This window comes from Eriocheir sinensis, chromosome 7 (genome assembly GCF_024679095.1).
Source record: "Eriocheir sinensis breed Jianghai 21 chromosome 7, ASM2467909v1, whole genome shotgun sequence".
Lineage (NCBI taxonomy): Eukaryota > Metazoa > Arthropoda > Malacostraca > Decapoda > Varunidae > Eriocheir > Eriocheir sinensis.
Window position 1 is genome coordinate 2,851,056 of NC_066515.1, and position 14,430 is coordinate 2,865,485.

Consider the following 14,430-nt stretch of genomic DNA (forward strand, 5'->3'; position numbering starts at 1 on the left):
GGAGAGCAAAATAAAGCCCTGGGCAAAAAAAATACGAAACCTCCCAAGCTGTGTTTTGCCCGTTTGGGCCGCTCAGGAGACTGCGGCCCACGGCACATTCGCCCCTCAGGGGTCACACATACCACACACAGACGCAAACCTTAAAACCTTACCAGCAAAGCGTAAATCCATTTTTTTCTATCAGCAGATACCACGTTTGGACATTAGGCTCCAAAATAGAAAAGAGGAACAGAGTTAAGTTAAAACAGTACTTGTCTCCGAGTCGCCGCCGGATAGCCAATACGGTCCATTGTCGTTCTCTGGGTAGCCAGGGGATTTATCCCCCGACTAGCCAAAGACCCAACTGTGCGGTGGACTTTCCCGATGCCTTCACATTGGGCGGGCCCACCGCCAGTGACGGGTGACGAGCAAAGCCTACAGAACTCCTACACCTTGAAGGAGGAATTGCCCCCTGGCCCTTCTACTTGTTTTGGTGGTGGCCAGGATGGTACAGAAGCAGAGCATGCCTGCAGAACCTGATTACTTGGGTTGGCGAGTGTATAATGCAAGTGAGACTGAAGCACACTCTTCGAATCACTGTGATATACGTGCAGGTCATTCATTCATGTAGCTAGTCAATACATTGTGTTATGGAGTATAGACCTTTGGTACTGATGTTAATTGCTCGCAAGTAAAGGTACAAATATGTATTTACTTATGTTTCACAGGTAGGATAAGTAAGATAACAGTTATAGTTTTATAATGTGAAGTCAAAAGCTTTATTCCAATCACTGTGATATACATGTGTGTCGTTCATGTCACAAACACAAATAGCCATTAAATATTCATGTATTATGTATGTGTGATATTGGGAATCACTGTGATAGACATATGTGTCATTCATGTCACCAATACCAATGTAACGTACCTGCCGGCATACCAACACCGCAGAAGCCAGTTAAAAGCTAACTGGGAAAATTGGGAATAGTCCCTTGTACATGGCCATGGTTATTTACCGGATCCAGTTTCTCCTCAGCCGATAAGGGAAGAGAGCGAGAAAGCTTGCTTGGGTTGGCACCCCTGATATGAATCCACTTGCACGCATGTATATTTTTGTATATATCTTTATACGTTAGGACTTAGATATTAAGGGAAAATTAAGTTTAGAATTAACATACAAAACGACAACCTCAGAAAGGCAGAGGAAGGATATATTAATGTACCAAGCTGAAAGGCGAGAAGGAAAAGTGTTGGAACCTTGAGGTGGCCACGTCAGGGGAAAGGTCACGAGTTAACCGCTCGGCCTGACGAGATTCATTCGGGACTTAACCTTTCCACGGCACAGGTGAGGGCGCGAGACAGTTGTCCAGGGGTTAGACAAGGCGAGTGGCCCGCCATCTTGAAGCCGCCCCCATTGAGAGTCTGGAATGGACCCAGACGCCAGTGATGGACAAGGGTCATGGCCTCAGTCATGAATGCCTGAATGGAGCCATGGTAAGGGCGAGCCAGTCCAGTCCCTGCCGCCTCCCCCCACGACCAGCAGCCTGGTGATGGGAGTAGAAGCGGATCCGAAACCCCCCTTTAGGCACGGCACAAACAACATAGTTTAGCTCGCAGACCTCCACCAAGCCAAGGAAATTGTGTAAACCGGGTAAGGGGCATCCGCTTGGTGGACGAGGGGCAAAACAGTGACCTCACCCCACCTTTAGCTGTAACAGTCTGATCTTTCTCTCACACTTACTCTTTTCTTCCGGTTTTTGTTATGAGTGTTTTTTTGTGTGTGTGCACGCCGGTGCAGGCAGTTGAAATCGGAGTGTCTAGCCAATCGGGCGGTAGCCCTGTGATATATCCCGACATGGGTTCATTTCTCTCGCGTGTAGCATTTGTCAATAAGAATATTAGGGATTAGAAGAAAGGTTTTCACATTTGTAAACAATACATGCTACACTTCCTTCGTCTAGTGAGGATATGGTTAGAACCAGAGACCCCTAGACGACTTTTTCTGGAAGAGGCTTAAGCCTGTGACTCCAGGTCCATAGCCTCAGTCAAAATATTAGGTAGGGTTTTCTTTTTTTGGTGGATATTGTGACTTGTTTATTAACCAAAACATGCTACACTCCCATCGGGAGTGTGGATTATTGTTAGGGGGAGCAAATCAATAAATTGTATTCTGTCCTGTGTTAATGCATACAGCCTTCCTAGCCTAAAGTGCAGTCTTGCAATTTCCCCCACCACGACCTCCGAAGGTAACCACGACCCCACACCACCAAACTTGGGACTGAGGATACCATCTACCTCAAGGAACAACCCATAGTAAGCTGGGGAATGACGGACACTATCGGCCAGGTGGGACAGTTGTTAAAAGTCAAGTGTTGCCAGGGCAGGGAGAGTCTGGGGACTAAACAGTTCGTTTAGTTCCGCCCCACCTGGTTCGTAGAACTGCCGTTCCTCACTTACAGGCTTTGGGGGTTGTGCCATATTACAACCTCCTGGTGGCAGCTTACCGAGAGGGAACAGCAGGGAATCGAACCCAGCTGTACATTCTCTGAGGTTGAGGAATCTTAGCGTCACTATTTTTCCTCTTCCTCCCCCTTTTTTTTTTTTTTTTTAACCTGTGATGGCCCAGGGGTCGAACCCGGGGCTGTTATACCAAGTAGCTAGTCAATATATTGCGTTACATTTGCATGTGATATCTGCAACTCCTGTGATAGGAGGCTGTGGTAGTCTTTTTATCATGCATACTATTGTCAAAACTATGCATGGCACAGTTACTTGTACGTTGTGCCACTGCTACTGGACACTGTTCAAACAGGACAAGCTATTTAATGTGCGATATTGATGTAGGTTTTGTATACATTGTATGCAAACCCTGTTTTGGGTCTATTCGTTCATCTCAACTGTGATATTGAGTAAAGACCTTTGGTACTGATGTTATTTGTTCCTGTTTTGTTTCGTACCAGACTCTCATATGTGCAACTAAAGGTACAAATGTGTATTTAATTTGGTTTCACGGGTGGGATAAGGTAATTGAGGTAGAGAATGATTATTTTTTGTGAAAAAGAATGCAAAATAATTTTGAATGATGAGTGTAAATACCTTGGATTAGTTATGTGTAAGCATGGGGGTATGGAGGGAGAGACAAGAGAAAGGGCATTGCAAGGAAGAAGGGTGGTGGGGTCTTTGGGACCCCAATTTCACTGCTTCCTCCTTACGGTGGAGGACGGACGGACTCGCTTGCGCTCTGTATAGGACCCACATATGCTTACCAGTTTTGTCTTTTCATGTCAACCTTGTGTTCCTGGATTGATTTAAAAGCCTGCCATGGCTGGACATGGACGGGCTTGTAAAAGTGAACAAGGAAATCATGATCAAACAAGGAACAACGGTGTTACTATGAATGTAAACACAGGTGGGAGTGATGGCGGTAGTGGAGGCCCAGCTGGTGGCGCCCGAGGCAACACCAGTACAGGTGTTGATGATCAGATTTGTCCTGGGTGTGATAAACAGGTATGTGATAAAGACCAAGTAATGTTGTGTAACCGCTGTAAAAAGTGGCATCATATTCGTTGTGAAAAAATGGAGAAGAGTACTTATAAGGCCCTAATGAGTATAATTGATAATGAGCAATTACATTGGTACTGTGGTGGTTGTAATGTGAGGAATCTTGGAATTTCTCGTCATTTAGAGGCTGCTCAAAAGCTTGTTGCACAACTTGAAGACCTAACAATAAAGCAGAATGCTAGCATTGCTGAACTTGAAAATACTATTGCTGATAATGGCTATGCTACTGGCCAAGGAGTTGAGGATGAATTGAAAAACTTGTCAAGGAAAAGTGATGTACTAAATGGGACAATTTCTACTCTCACATGTTCTAATGACAATAAAGGAACATATGCTGACAAGATAAAGAAGAATTTGCTTGTTATCAAATCCCAGGAACCAACTACTAAGATTAGTGACAAAAAGAAAGAAGTGGCTGAAGTGCTAAAGAATATTCCTATTGTTGACACTAGATTCTCCCAGACTGGTAACATGGTAGTTAATTTTCCGGATGAGGAGTGTAGAGACAGTGCAGCGACTTTGATTCAAGATAATGTGGGTGGTGCTTTGACCAAGAAAATAAAGAAAATGAAGCCAAAAATCATGATATGTAATGTACATGATGAGGAGGAGGATGTTATTGATGCTGTTATTGAAAAGAATGTCTACTTGCAATCAATTTCTGATGTGTCTCAGAAAATGACACTGTTGTTCAAGAAACCAGCTGCGGGTCATACAGCTCATTATATAATCAAATGTGATCCTGAGGTTCGAAGGGCAATTCATGATCACGGTAATAGAATCTTATTGCGCTGGGGTAGATATCAGATTCGGGATAGATATCATGTGTTGACATGTTATCATTGTCGAAGGCATAGCCACACCTTAAAAAACTGCAATTTTAAGGAAGATGATGTTGTATGTGGTATCTGTTGTGGTAATCATAGAACTAGTGACTGTTCCTCAAATACGCAGAAATGTATCAATTGTGTCAGACAGAGGAGGGAGGCGGTAAATCATAGAGTCAATGCCAGATGTTGTAAGGTTTTCACTGCTGAGTTAAGTAAATTGGCTTCTATAACGGATCATGGATTCTAGGTCTACTATTGAATATTTAAATTGTGCTTTTGTTAATATTCAATCTGTGGGTAACAAGGCTATTCAAATTAGGGAAATGTTAAATGAGCAATCACTTGATATTTTAGCTATTTCTGAGACTTGGTTGAATGAGCATGACAAGTAGAATTACTGAGATGACACCTGCTACTCACACTTTCTTTCATAGCCCCAGAGAGGGCAGACGAGGGGGTGGTGTAGGCATTTTCTTGTCAAATATTTTTTCTCACCTGAGGGTGTTGACACGAGTGAAAGTATCAAGTTTTGAATATATTGAAGTTAATTTTAAGCATCAAAACCAGTGGGTAGCATACCTTGTTATTTATAGGCCACCTTGGTCAAGTGTTAATCTCTTCTTTGATGAATTTAGTGCATTGTTGGACTCAATTGATATGGTTTCTTTTAAAGTTTTTATTGTTGGTGACTTCAACATATGGATGGATGATCATGAAAACCATAACACAGTTTCTTTCTGTGAGCTTCTTGAATCTTATCAGTTATCAAACAAGGTGAATTCAATAACTTCATCAACTGGCCATATGTTAGACTTAGTCATTAGTAATGATGTAAACAATCTCATAGGTAGGGTGGATGTTGAACATGAATTTACTATTTCCCCAGTTCACAGGCTCATAACATTTAAATTATTATTGCCAATATGTAAGGTAACTAAAAAAAATTATTTTAGGAATAAGGTGGGTTTCTCTGCTGCTATATTTATCAGTGAAATTAGTCAGACTTTTTATGAAGATATGACTGGAGTGTGTTCACAATGATTTGTTATGTAAATCAAATTATGTGAATTGTCTTACTGACATTTATAATGAGGTGATTAAGACAATATAACGATGTGTGTCCGATCCTAGAGAAGGTCATAATTGTCAAGGATAGATCTCCCTGGTTTAATGGTGAAATTTTGACACTGAAAAGAGAGAAACGACGCAAGGAATGTAAATGGAGAAATGAGGGATCTGTTGTGGCCTGGGAGGTTTATAAAAATGTGAGAAATCGCTATAATGACTTGATAAGAAGGAGTAAAAGAAACTATTATCATACTAAAATTCTTGAGGCAGGATCAGATATGAACAAATTATATCAACTTTTCAATAGTCTTACTGGTACTACTTTGAGAAGAAAGCTTCCCGATGGTTTCTGTGATAAAGATTTAGCGGATAACTTTTGTAATTTTTTCAAGAGTAAGATTATGAATATTGTATCGGAATTTGGGTACACACCTTTTATGCCTGTTGCTGTTGTTGAGGTGGATTGTAGATTTCAGTGTTTTAAAATCATTAGGAAGGATGATCTTGTTCGACTTTTCAAGAAAGCTAAGAAAACATTGTGCCAGTGACCCACTGCCTGTATTAGATATCATGGATGCAGATAATTTTCCTAGTTTCATGGATATGGTGCTAAGAATTGTCAATACTAGTATTTCTTCATGTAAATTTCCGGATTCTGAAAAGCGAGCTGTTATAAAACCAGTATTAAAGGGAAAACTTGATTATCAAAATGTAAGCTCTTATAGACCAGTATCAAATTTGCCTTTTTTGTCTAAGTTATTAGAGTATGCAATTATTGAGCAGCTGATGGAACACTTGGAGAAGGTCCATGTCTTGCCTGATAGTCAGTCTGCATATAGGCCAATATTTTCTACTGAGACTACTATTTGTTCTGTTGTTAATGATTTACTAGAAATGATGGATGGGGGTAAATGTGCTATATTGGTTCTTCTAGATCTTAGTGCAGCATTTGATACGGTTGTTCATTAATTGCTTATAAAAGACTTAAGGAACATTGGAGTGGTAGACAATGCGTTAAAGTATCTTGAGAGTTATTTACAAACCAGAAGTTATTGTGTGCAAATTGGAAATTGTTTTTCTTCATATGAAGCTCTGACAAGAGGAGTTCCACAAGGAAGTGTGCTGGGACCTATTTTATTTTGTATATACACGATTAGTTTATCCAGGATACAACAACAACATGGTGAAGGATTCAAGTTATTTGCTGATGACACCCAGTTCTACTTTTCCATCACTGATATTGAAAATACAAGTGCTAAGACCAATAGTGTAATTAATTCAGTCAAGGATTGGATGCATTATAAGCAATTGAAATTAAACGATGATAAGACTGAATTCATGTTTGTGGGGAAGGACACTACGTTATTTTGGTGATGGTAACATGATTATAGGTGTTAATGAAATTCATATTGTTGAAAGTGTTTGTGACTTGGGAGTGTTGTTGGATTCCAATTTGACACTGAAATGTCAGATAAATAATGTTGTAAGGATAGCTGGATATCACCTTAGAAATATTGCTTTTATCAAGAAATACCTGGATGAAGATTCTATCAAGAAATTGGTGATTAACAATATTATATCGAGTGGATTATTGCAACTCGATCTACTATAACCTGCCAAAGCTCCAATTAAGGAAATTACAGATGGTCTTAAACAGAGCAGCGAGATTAATCAAAGGAATTCCACCACGAGAGAGAATTACTCCTGTTCTGATAGAGCTCCACTGGTTGCCAATAAAAGCAAGGATAGTATTTAAGTAATGTGTTTTGACACACCAAGCTTTGATTACTGGCCGTCCACCGTATTTGAGAGAATTATTACACGAAATACAGCCAGGTGAAGGCATTAACACTCGCCGAGCCACTTCTGGAATCACACTTCATGAACCACGGTACTCTTCAAATGTTGGATTGCGCGCTTTCAGTTCTGCCGCCCCAAGACTGTACAATAAGCTCCCTCCTGACATTAGAAAAACAAAGGATATCTCCAAATTTAAGAAAGAACTAAAAACATTTCTGTTCTCTGACTGCTATGACATGGAAACATTGACAATTAACATGGCATAGGAAACATTGACAATTAACATGGCATATAAGTTGTGATCAATATTGAAAATTTAATGAATTAAATATGTGGGTCCTGCAGAGCGCTTCGGCGGAAGTGGGACCAGATAAATAAGAAATACAAGTAAGTAAGTAAGTATCATGAATGGCAGAAGTGTGAGCATGGAGGTAAAGAGGGATTTGAGAAATACAGTAATAGTACCAACCCTCACATAAAAGTCAATAGGTCTAGAGTGCAGGCAGTGGAAAGGAGTTTTTTTGAGAAGTGCTTGTGGTGTGACTAGAATGGATGGAATGAGTAATGCAAGTGTGTATGAGCGTTTTGGAATAGGTCATGGGGATGAGGGGAAGAAGTGAAGGGACAGACTTTAAAGTGGTTTGGGCACATGGAGCGAAGTGAGGAGAGTAAGAAGACCAGGTCTATGATATGTGAGAGAGAGGGAGGGAATGTTAGAGAAAATCTCTAGTGAAATGGAGATAGGGTGCAAGAGTACGTTAGGGAGAGGGGTGAAAGGTCCTTGAAACTTTGAGAAAGCAAGGGAGTGTCTGGAGAGAGATGGAAACTCGTCTGCCGTGGCCATCCCCTGGTGGGAGCTCATCCCTTTACTGTCCAAATAAATCCCTTATGCAAGAGTTAACCAGCAGCATCTTCACTCTTTCAGCCCTTACACTGGTAAACTCTGGAACAATCTTCCTTCATCTGTATTTCCTCCTGCCTACAATAAACTATTTCAAGCGGAGAATATTGATCAGGACACCTCCACAAATTGTCCTCTCTTTTGGCCACTCCTCTGAACTCTTTATTGGAGCAGTGATTTGAATTTGGTTTTATTTTTTTGTGCCCTTGCTGTTCTTTCTCTACTCCTCGCTAAAAAGCCTTGGTTTAATCACGCTTGTTCTCGTGCTGTCAATGATAGAGAGGTAGCTCACAAAAGGTACCAGAGCCTTCAAACTAATGCTAATTATGAACTTTACATTTCTGCCCGAAGTCGTGCCAAATCTATTCTCCGACTAATCAAAAATTCTTTCATTAATAGAAAATGCCAAAACCTTGCTTTCTCTAACTCTTCCCGTGACTTCTGGCATCTAGCCAAAAACATCTCCTCCAACTTCTCTTCTTCATCTTTCCCTCCACTCCTCAGTCCTGACGGCAACACTGCCGTCTCATCTATCTCTCAGGCTGAATTCTTTTCTCAAACTTTTTCTAAAAACTCCACTCTGGACGATTCTGGGCATATTCCTCCTACTCATCCCCCCTCTGACTCCTTTATGCCTGTTATAAAGGTTCTTCAAAATGATGTTTTCTATGCCCTCAATCCTCAGAAGGATTATGGATCTGATGGAGTGCCTCCATGCTGTCACCCTGCCTGGTCAAACTCTTTCGCCTCTGCCTGTCAACATCTACCTTTCCTTCTTGCTGGAAGTATGCCTTCATACAGCCTGTGCCTAAGAAGGGTGACCGTTCCAATCCCTCAAACTACCGTCCTATAGCTTTACTTTCTTGTCTATCTAAAGCTTTTGAATCAATCCTTAACCGGAAGATTCAAAAGCACCTTTCCACTTCTGACCTTCTATCTGATCGCCAGTATGGGTTCCGCAAGGGGCGTTCTACTGGTGATCTCCTAGCCTTCTTTACTGACTCTTGGTCATCCTCTCTCAGCCGTTTCGGTGAAACTTTTGCTATTGCGCTGGACATATCAAAAGCTTTTGATAGGGTCTGGCACAAATCCTTGCTTTCCAAACTACCCTCCTAGGGTTTCTATCCTTCTCTCTGTACCTTTATCTCCAGTTTCCTTTCTGACCGTTCTATTTCTGCCGTGGTAGACGGTCACTGTTCTTCCCCTAAATCTATTAACAGTGGTGTCCCACAGGGTTCTGTCCTATCTCCCACTCTTTTTCTGTTGTTCATTGATGATCTTCTTTCCAAAACGAACTGTCCTATCCATTCCTACGCCGATGATTCCACTCTGCATTACTCAACTTCTTTTAATAGAAGACCCACCCTACAGGAACTTAACGACTCAAGGCTGGAGGCTGCAGAACGCTTAGCCTGAGACCTTACTATTATTTCCGATTGGGGCAAGAAGAACCTGGTGTCCTTCAACGCCTCAAAAACACAGTTTCTCCACCTATCCACTCGACACAATCTTCCATACAACTATCCTCTATTCTTTGACAACACCCAGCTATCACCTTCAACACTAAACATCCTCGGTCTATCCTTAACTCAAAATCTCAACTGGAAACTTCATATCTCATCTCTTACTAAATCAGCTTCCTCGAGGCTGGGCGTTCTGTACCGTCTCCGCCAATTCTTCTCCCCTGCACATTTGCTGTCCATATACAGGGGCCTTGTCCGCCCTCGTATGGAGTATGCATCTCATGTGTGGGGGGGCTCCACTCACACAGCTCTTCTGGACAGAGTGGAGGCTAAGGCTCTTCGTCTCATCAGCTCTCCTCCTCATACTGATAGTCTTCTACCTCTTAAATTCCGCCGCAATGTTGCCTCTCTTTCTATCTTCTATCGATATTTCCACGCTGACTGCTCTTCTGAACTTGCTAACTGCATGCCTCCCCCTCTCCCGCGGCCCCGCTGCACTCGACTTTCTACTCATGCTCATCCCTATACTGTCCAAACCCCTTATGCAAGAGTTAACCAGCATCTTCACTCTTTCATCCCTCACGCTGGTAAACTCTGGAACAATCTTCCTTCGCCGTACGTAACGCCCGAACAACAAAAAAACTCTCAGCCACGTCCTTCCATCCCGCCCGTGTAAATAGACACCATACACCGCAACAGACTCGTAACATTGAACCCTCCAGTACCTCTATTACCAAGCTTCAAGATAACCTAAGAGTCCTTAGTTTCAATGCGCGTAGCCTAAGAAACACATTTGATGAACTGCGATGTCTTGCTCTGACAGAAAACTTTGACGTAATTGCTATAACCGAAACATTTATCGACACCACTAATATTGATTTAAGTTCCGAATACAACATAGATGGCTACAGATTCTTCAACAATGATCGTGTAAACCGTAGAGGGGGTGGTGTCGCCCTTTTTGTCAAAAGCTACTTGCAACCTACTGACAAAACACCAAGAAACAGTAACGTTGAACATTTGTGCGTGCGAGTAAACATTGCAAAAGTCAATTTAAATATATCTGTCACTTACAGGCCTCCGGGGCAATCACTTGATGGCGATCTTGAAATGTACAGCGTCTTAAGGCAGTCACTTAATAACAGCGACTCACTGATACTAGGAGACTTTAACCTCCCCCATATCGACTGGGCGACACTGTCGGGTACAGAAGGTGAGTCCCATAGAATGATCGAATTTCTAGAGGAAAATTATCTAAGCCAAATGGTTTCTGAACCAACTCGACAAAATAACATACTTGACCTTGTTATAGCGACCCAAGATAACCTATAGTGCGCGCCAGCTAATTTGGCCCGTGAGAGGGAGGGCCGTGAAAAATGCTCATATGTCAAGTGAACGTATTTGGCTTTAATTAATGTGCGTCATTTAAAAAAAAAAACTTTTCAAAAGATATAAACACACACTAATATTATTTTAATTCAAACTGCAATGAGCTACACAGTGTACTGTTACTTATATATTTAGGTTATTATAAAACGGTGGAGAAAACGTGACAACAGTGTTCAACAGTGTTGTCGGGTCACGACCTCACTGACTCCTCCTCTGGCCACTCCCTGTTCCCTCGGCCCAGCCCGGCATTCCACTTCCATCCACCACAGAGGAAGCATGGCAGCTCATCCAAACCATCACTCGTCTCACTTACGTAGTCAGGCAAAGGACATTGTTTTCAACGTCCACGAGTATTTCCAGAAAGAGAAGGACTACGGAGGACCTACAGAGAACGTTTCCAAAGTTAATTACAGGACAGCTTTGGCAACAAAAGTTAGCGAACGAACAGTAAAAAGAATATGCAGCGAAGGAAAAGTAAATCAAGAAAACGACGGGGCGACATTTACGTCTCCCAAGAAAAGACAACGAGCAACACCAGTAATGGACTTCTTCGACAACTTCAATGAAGGTGTTCTACACAGAACAGTGCTCAGTTTCTACGCCAGACATGAAATACCTACAGTGGAAACAATTTACAGGGAAATGCAGAATACCCTTTCATACCCTGGCAGCAAAACTACATTACGAAGAGTTCTAAAAAAAATAGGATTTACCTATGCACGTGTTGACGGCCGAAAATTTTTAATGGAGCGTGATGACGTGACACACGAACGTATTGTTTTCCTCAATGAGATGAGGAAAATAAAAAATGAAGATAAAAACATTGTCTACCTAGACGAAACTTGGATTAATCAAAATTACACGGTATCCAAGTGTTGGACAGACGGGGCGTCACAGAAGCCTACGGGACTGCAGGTGCCGACAGGAAAGGGAAGCCGCTTGATAATTGTTCACGCAGGAACAAAACATGGCTTCGTACCAGGGGCAGCCCATGTATTCCAGGCCAAGAATGACGGAGATTACCACCAACAAATGAATGCTGAGACGTTCGAGGATTGGTTTGTGACCAAACTGTTGCCTAATATTCCTCCGTCCTCGGCAATAGTGCTGGACAATGCGTCCTACCACTCAAGAAAAATTCACAAGCCTCCAACAACATCAAGCAACAAATCAGCAATAAGACAATGGCTGGAGGAGAAAGGAGTGACAGTGCAAGATGGCCTTCTGAAGAGTCAGCTCCTGCATCTTGTTTACCAACACGTTAATGCCAACGACACCAATTACGTGGTTGACAAGATTGCCTCTGAACACGGCCACAGGGTTGTCCGCCTGCCACCATACCATTGCCAATATAACCCAATAGAGCTCATATGGGCTCAGGTGAAAGGCTATGTGGCCAAGCGCAACAAATTCAAGATTGCCACTTTAAAAGACCTGACTCAAGAAGCACTTCACAACGTAACAGGTGAAAATTGGAAAAATGCCGTCACGCACGCTGAAAAAATTCAAGATGATGATACAGCCAGAGATATAGTTATAGATCACTTCGTTGATTCTTTCATTATATCTCTAACGTCTGATGATGATTCGTCTTAGATGTTTGCAGAGGAATAGGCCTCCCGGGGACACCTCTTAAAAAAAAACGCGCTTTGACTTCTACCTCTTGGGTAGTGTGGAAAAGAAGTCGATATTGTTGTAAGTAAATTATGAGGGAGATAAATCTTTATCATGAAGTACAAAATCTGTTAAAATTCGGGACAGAGAGAGAGAGAGAGAGAGAGAGAGAGAGAGAGAGAGAGAGAGAGAGAGAGAGAGAGAGAGAGAGAGAGAGAGAGATGGGTGGGAGCTAGACCCTGTTGGAGGCGGAGCGACAGATATGTGGCAACGCTTTAAGAGCTTAATGACCTAGGCTTTCCCGTGAAGCTCCACCTTCACGGGCCAAAATAGCTGGCGCGCACTATAGTCAGTAATGTCACGGTAGGAGAACACCTCGGTTCCTGCGATCATAAACTAGTGCGCGTTGACATTAGAGCTCAAACATCGGTGACTGAAAATAAAGTTAAGGTGCCCAATTTCAAAAGAGCCAACTTCGTAGAAATCCGACGAAAACTAATAGATATGCAACTATCAGATGACGGCAATGCAGAGGACGCCTGGCTAAACTTTAAAAATCACTTACTCACTCAGCAGGACACATTTGTCCCCTTGTGCGAGAAGCGAATTAACACTAATAAAAGTCCACCTTGGTTTAATAGCGAAATTAAACACTCAGTCAAGGAGAGAAAATTGTCTTACAGGTTAAAGAAAGACCAAAGCACGCCCGAAAACATTAGACTTTACAATGATGCAAGGCGACGAGTAAAAAGATTAGTGCATCAGGCAAAGCGTAGATATGAAGAAAATATTGCAGCCAACTGTAAAAATAATCCGAAATCTTTCTTCAGTTACATAAACAACAGAAAGGCGATCAGAAGTGGAATTGGACCTTTAACAAACAGCGACGGTGCACTAGTGACTGACAGCCAACACGTTGCAAACCTATTAAATAATTACTTTTCCTCGGTGTTTAATAATAACAGTCCTCCCACCACCACCACCAACACCTGCACTAATGTAAATCCCGAGCATGCATTGTCTAACTTTGAAATAAAACCCGATGAAGTCCTCAAAGCCCTCAAATCACTTAAAACAAATAAAGTCCTGGACCTGATAAAGTATATCCAACTCTGCTGAAAGAAACAAAGTGCGAAATACTCTCCTCCCTCACAACCGTATTCAATATGTCCTTGCGACAAGGCATTGTTCCTTCAGATTGGAAAAAGGCTAACGTGATACCGATTTTTAAGAAAGGAGACAAAAAAGTACCAGGTAATTACAGGCCCATTAGTCTAACTTCGGTTGTAGATAAGCTACTTGAGGGCATAATTAGAGACAAAATTGTGAGTTACCTTGAAAGCCACTCATTAATTGGGGACTCACAACATGGCTTCCAAAACAAAAGATCCTGCCTATCAAATCTATTAACCTTTTATAACGACCTCTTCACTGTTTATGACGTAACCAAATCACTGGACGTTGACGTAACCAAATCACTGGACGTAGTCTATCTTGTTTTCCAGAAAGCGTTTGATAAAGTCCCGCATCATAAATTACTTTACAAATTAAAGCAAATAGGTATTGACGGTCAGGTAAACCAATGGATCGCGAATTGGTTGAGCAACAGACAACAAAGAGTAGTGATTGACGGATTTAACTCAGAGTGGGCGCCGGTCACTAGTGGCGTCCCTCAGGGCTCGGTTCTTGGCCCAGTGCTCTTCATTATTTACATCAACGACGTGGATGTTGGACTCAATAACCGCATTAGTAAATTTGCAGACGACACAAAGATTGGTAACTCGGTTCTCATTGACGAAGACAGGCAAAGTCTCCAAGAGGATTT